At 42.7% G+C, this 6,386-nt stretch overlaps 1 long non-coding RNA gene across 1 annotated transcript; it reads right to left on the reverse strand.

Moving 5' to 3' along the window:
* Window positions 1-945: 945 nt before the first annotated feature.
* On the reverse strand, window positions 946-2,694 carry LOC122365883. Its single transcript, XR_006253809.1, has 3 exons — window positions 2,642-2,694; window positions 1,460-1,575; window positions 946-1,085 (listed from the first exon to the last, which is right to left on the reverse strand). It is a non-coding gene; the product is annotated as an uncharacterized LOC122365883 (long non-coding RNA).
* Between the last annotated feature and the right edge of the window lie 3,692 nt (window positions 2,695-6,386).

The raw sequence follows: 6,386 nt of genomic DNA on the forward strand, positions 1-6,386 counted from the left end.
TTTGTGGGGCTAACTCAGCCAAAATCAGGCTGCTGGAGTTTTGGTTGGACAATGGGTGGCTGCTGGGTGGGGCGGTAACTGAAATTGCCAAAATGTGGCATCTCAGTAGGGGTAAGCCAGAATTAAGAATGCAGGTTTTTAAGTATGCCGGTAATTTGACGGTGTTTTTGCTTGGGGCGTGGTAGCATGCCGGTGTCCCAGAAAATTTTTGTGGGGCGGGGCGGTGCCGGTAGCAGCCCATAGGGAAAACTTTGTAACTCTACTCTGCACGGTCTAAAAAACGTAACATAGCAACTCCATCAATTCAAGGAGATCTATCACAGGTAGATGAAACTTACAGAACTTATCAAACTCCCTTATTCTCAAAAGTCGTTAACTTCGGATTTCTCCTAAGGGTCACCTAACGTCAGGTCGGTCAGGTGATCTGGCCATTATAAGCCGATGGGGGGGGGGGGGGATATAGAGACATCTATTTTGGCGCTGACAGTGATCTTAGTCGGAAAAGACACAAATAGACTCAGACCTGCCGAATTGAATAACGTGCAACTTGATCTCATCATGAGGTAATGACCTGACCTGACCTTGGACGGAGGTCAACATCCTAAATTGACCTCACCCATACAAAAAGCATATCATACGACGTGGCTGAGCATCACGAACACGATGGTGTCAAAATTGCAGCTCTGATACCATTTTAGGCGACTACCGAACAATCCACTTCCTGGTATGCCAATGCTTTTATTATCTAAAGACGATGAATATTGAACATTCTCATATATCCAAACATGCCACTTTGGGTTACAGAGTAAGTGGTTCCCAATCGTACTTACTACACGTTCCACACATCACACTACCGCTCGTAATTGCAATGCAAATAAGCTTTGGCTCGTTGGAAATAAACTTTGGCATTGGAAGATGTCACGGTATTGCACTAAACATTGACCACAATTAGATATCAGGTATCAATATCAGTAACATTCAGCTCATCCTCAACACATAACAATCAGACGGAGAACACTACGGTAAACCTCAGAGGTTTTGGCCATGGTAGGCAATGAGGCATAGCTGCGAGCAGGATCTTCGATCTGAGAAAACATGAAGATGAAATTACATGCATCACACTTGCAATAAAAACAAACTCAAGTGATACTTATCTTTGAAAAATCAGAATGAAAGAACATGAACCTATTTGAAAACATAACAAGCATTATCAGAGGAATAGTTAATGCATGGTTATTTAAAAGACCTGTTAATATTAAGGTAGTGGGTTGTTAACAGGATCTTAGAATAGGCGAGAGATGTTACCTTGAGAAGGGTTTCCTTTCGTGGTCACACATTATTGATGTTAACAAATGAACACTGGGTGGTGCACACCCTGAAAGTGACAGCTTCACACAAGCTGTTGTCTATGTTGAAAACTAGGCTTCCTTCCTGTTCAGATTAAGACCGTTGATGGCACCTTTGGTTAGCTTTGTTCAAGGAAGCATTCATTTTGCCAGTGTCGGTAGGGCAGCCTGGCTACATATAGGAATCTTGAGCCAGGCACAGCATACATGTAGTAGTGCATGTCTTGTCCTGAAAAAGGATCAGAGATATATGGCTAAGGAAGTCTTGAATGGAATTGACTCAGGCTGCTCTGAGGATGATTGACCACAAAGACATGGCTATTGTGAAAGCCCTGAAATAACTTATGAACTGGTGTGTTTTGAGTGAAGTGGAATATCAAGAACAGCATTAAAAAAGAAAAGGTAAAAATTGACCTAAAAATTATCTTTCATGATTAGTTTCAATCACCTAAATCTTACGCGTTTTCATACAAACTAAAATTACCAAGAAATTGCACAATTATCACTAACATGTGGCAACAAATGCTTCTTTCTACTTACTATCCACTTTCATGGATGCAGGATGCATGTGTTTTGATTTCATTATCACAGCAGTCAGCAACACAGTTGTACGAGATGCTTACACAAAGTATTATGTTATATGTTGATGTTATTCAGCTAGAGCCTGGGACAGTGATATTGTATCGTTAAGTTTGTTCAAAACCAATGTCCCAAAATTTGTCAGTTTTGGGTGGGGAATGATATCCAACTGAAATCAATTTTCCACTTTCATCTCCAATTTTCAAGAACAATTTTTCACTCTGAAATACAATTTTGGGACACTGTTCACTGTTCATAAGTCATAACACCAGCTTCATTTCTTAGTAATGATAGCTTTCAGAAGACTTCAGTCTTCCTTCATCAGCCTGTCAGGGCTCTAAAAATACATACAAACGAGTAGTGACCAACATAGAAAAGACAATACACAAATGTCATACGAAAGCTGCCATTGCAAACAGATAAAGCCGGTGTACGCAATCTTTGCGATACGATTATACCAAATATGCTCACAGCTAAGTCGAAAGGTGTCGCCATGCATCACAATTGATAAAATTCCTTGAAACTTCTTTTCAACACATTGTAACGCAACAGTGAAAGAATGAGAAAGCATGAGGCTGGCCCACCACCCAGTCAAATACAGCAGTTTACAAATTTGCACACAGTTACTCAGAAAGGCCTTTGTTCACACAATTCCATGCATAATGAAGAGCCAATTTTTTAATGCCCACGATAGTTATTAAATACTTAGCCAGCACAATTTGTAAGTCTTTAAATGAAGGGAGAACACCATGGAACCGCGTGAAACCACAGGCCGCCTTGTGTATAAATATGAAGCGCAATGTATTGAAACACGAGCACCAGCTGCGCCGCGCTTCAGCGCAGCCATATCCTAGGATAATTTTCGGTATGTAGTAAAAAGCTCCCAGTTCTAGTTGCATTTCTAGATGATATAGTATAATTCTAGTATATACTAGGAAAAACTTTGGAGTACCCGACTCTTTAGTGCCCTGGGATGCACTGTATAAGCATACGTAGCAGCGCAAGTTGGCGTTCGTGTAACCGTGTTCACCATTCGTTTCCAAGTTCACGATTTACCTATCTCGTTTCTCATATTCATCTACATAACAGCGTACCTTAACCAGCGCCAAATAAAATAGCAAAGGCAGAGGTGGAGATCTCGGGGGGGGGGGGGGTCAGGACCCCCCCCCCCTGAAAACGAATTACTGCTATGTAAGTCAATGGTACTGCATCCAGCCCGCCTCCATCTGCCCGGCCTGGACCCCCCTGACATGTTGACAGATCTCCACCCCTGAGCAAAGGTCGTGCGAGATGTGGTTCAGAAGATATTTTCATCAGGAACATTTTATATTTGAGTGCCTAATATGAAACGTTGGAAGGTTAAATTAATCAGATTACGAAACATTTCGTAACGATGTTTTTTGCTTTGTTTTGTTTATTTTTAAAAATAATATTAGGTGATTTGGAGGCGAACTTTGGAAATTCGCCACGGACGTATAAATAAACGTCCGTGAAATTCGCCAATATTTGACGTTTTATCGCCTATCGCCAAACGCCGTGCTTCTATCGCCGATGACTTCCAAAATTCGCCAAATTGGCGACATATCGCCAAGTCTGGCAACCCTGCTCGTAATAGCCACCTGTGGAGAGTTTCCAGTATAAATACAATACAAATAAATACAAATACTTTCTGGCCTCTTAAGGGCCCTTACCGGCCTATTTGTGACCAGCAGCTCCAAGGCTATAGAACTCCAGGTAAGGACACCAGCTGTTTGACCTTGAATGCTGCCGGCCGGCCGGCCGGTGACGTCATTGGAGGCAAGCCGGCTCGGCGGACACATAAGGCGAATGCACAACGGAGGGGCGTTGGAACGTTGCGGGAGCCGGGGAGATATTTTAATGTTGCTGCATACCTCCATTGTTATGTTGATTGATATACAGACTGCATTCTTTTAAACCTCGATGCATCCTAGGCCTGGATGGTGCGTACATGCGTGGAACCATCACCCCGTCCGATGTTTGTGGTCGAAGCTGTCTATGTATCTAAAGACACTAAGACGGGTGCAATAACGGCGACCCGATCCCGTCTCTGGCGAATCTAGAGGGGTCGTAAGGACCCAGGCCGAATCTGACCGTCTATTTTTAGGGAAACGGGGTGGGTGAATTGACAACCGATGGTTTAAGAGATGATGAGAAGGGATCCCATTGTTGTTTGACAGACAACACATGCACTGGGCGTATAGCCATCAAAGGTAATGCCTGAACGTAGGCAAGCATAATTGGTCTGTCATATTGTCTAGGAATATAAAATCGCAGTGTTGCCGTTGGGAATTTTCGACACGTACCAGATTCTGAGTGAAAATGTACCAAAACGAGGCTATTTCGTACCATATGGGGTATGCCAATGTACCAAGTTATGTACCATTGTATAAAATACACCAGAACGTCATAGATCAGCAAGATTCTACATCAATTCCGGTCAATTCCTGTGTTTTGTGCTCATATTTGGATATATGCGACATCTGCTGTCCGTATCCACTTCATAATATGATTTGCTTTAACCGCATTGATGTTACGTAAGTCAGGCTAAAAATAATTCGAACTTCTCATACCTACTATATTGCTAAGGAATATAGTTATAGTTCGTTTTTTTCAACACTGGTTTGGATCCAGTTCGTTTTTTTAAACACCGGTTTGGCTCCAAGTTCATTATCGAAGCTCTCACGTTAGTTTTGGCAGCTTCAGCGTCTGGCCAATAATTTATTACCGGTAGAATATTCAATTTCAAATTATGCTCGGTAAATACATGCAAATTGTATCTTCAAAAATTATCATACTATGATGATGTCACTTGTGGCAGCTGGCAGCTAATATTCCTACGGTGACTTAATGTGTCGACGAATATAAGGAAAATTTCAGTTTCATTGTTACCGAGGTCAGAACGGTCAACGGAGTAAACAATTCTGTCCATGCTAGTAATAGGTACTGGCACTGAACTCTGGTACCTACTGGTTATACATTACATTGCAATGCAAGTTCGACAGCATGACATCATCACTTTTCCAATGTTTTTTCCGGCCGTTTAGTTCTAAAAAGTACGCATGGAATTTATGGGGAATAAATCACATGTTAAAATAAGGCGACGTTCGATTTTCTCAAGCTCAGTTTTTGGTCATTTCGCTGGGTAGGTAAACCGCGTGCTTATATCAATCAATCAATTTTATTTAACATCCCATCATATAGGGACAAAGCATATTGGCATAATGGCATGATACAACAGAAGATGTCTAATACAGTTACACAATACACATCATATTCGAAACATCACAATAGTCAAAAAATCATGTACTTGGATTCAAACCGGTTTTGAAAAAAAACGAATTTTAGGAATATGCTTAGGAAGATGCTTATTTAAGTGGTCTTCCTGTTACAACATATTCGTTTTAATATTGATTCTGACTGATTTTTGGAGGCAGAAATATATAAATTTAACGTAAAAAAGAAATGCTTCCGCGAAACCGTGAAATGTACCAGATTTGGGCCTCAGTGTACCAGCGTACCAGAAAGTGTTGAAATGTACATACCAGATCTGGTACAATCGTACCATAGCGGCAACACTGTAAAATCGTAATGGAGATCATTGAGGATATGATCTCTACGAGGCTACATAACGGGAATTCATTAATTACTACGGCCCATAGGGGCACCGCCAGAACTGTTGTTTTACCATCGGTCCCAGGCAATTCTCCAGGGAGCTGCAGTACCCGGCGGCCAAAGCGGCCACCTCGTCGACTCACAGGTCCTGTGGGATTCCGTGATGCTTCAGTGCTTCACCCACAGAAGCACGGGTATAGCAGTAGGATGTGGGGTTAGGTGTCTCTAGCTGTCCACCCTTCATTGTAGGTACAACGTAGGTATGCAGCGCCTGGTCCCGCCGAAGCTCGGTATCGACCGTGACTGATTCACAACTGGCGGATCCAGGAAGCGGTCTTGGACACTGCGGGGGCTTACCCCAAAAAGGTTTCTCCGAATGAATTTAAAAAAAAAACTTATGTCGATTCCTTGCGCACTGCTGTTCAGTGTGATTAACCAACATTTCCTCAGAAAAGTTGTGAAGTTTTCTTTTATTCTCGAAAAGCGATCCCGGGCGCTACCCCGGTTGTGGGGGAAGACATTTGCCACAAATGCCTTCCCCTGGATCCGCCAGTGGGTTGCCCCACCCCGAGCTAGACTAAAAACGTCCACAATTAAACCCCACCAGAAACCGATGGTAAGGTGAATTTAAATCCAATAACTCATCTCTGCCTGCCCGCCTAAATATACTACACATGGTACGGCACCCGGCCCTGTCGGAGCTTTGAGCCGATCGTGACATTTTCGGCCTTCACTATATGGAGGTTCGCAAATGCAACGCAGTAACAAATATCAGTACCTACTTAGCACACTCTCCCTTTGACGCCCCACTCCGCGATTCCCCTCCCC

This window comes from Amphibalanus amphitrite, unplaced genomic scaffold, assembly GCF_019059575.1.
Source record: "Amphibalanus amphitrite isolate SeventyFive unplaced genomic scaffold, NRLGWU_Aamphi_draft 000770F_arrow, whole genome shotgun sequence".
Lineage (NCBI taxonomy): Eukaryota > Metazoa > Arthropoda > Thecostraca > Balanomorpha > Balanidae > Amphibalanus > Amphibalanus amphitrite.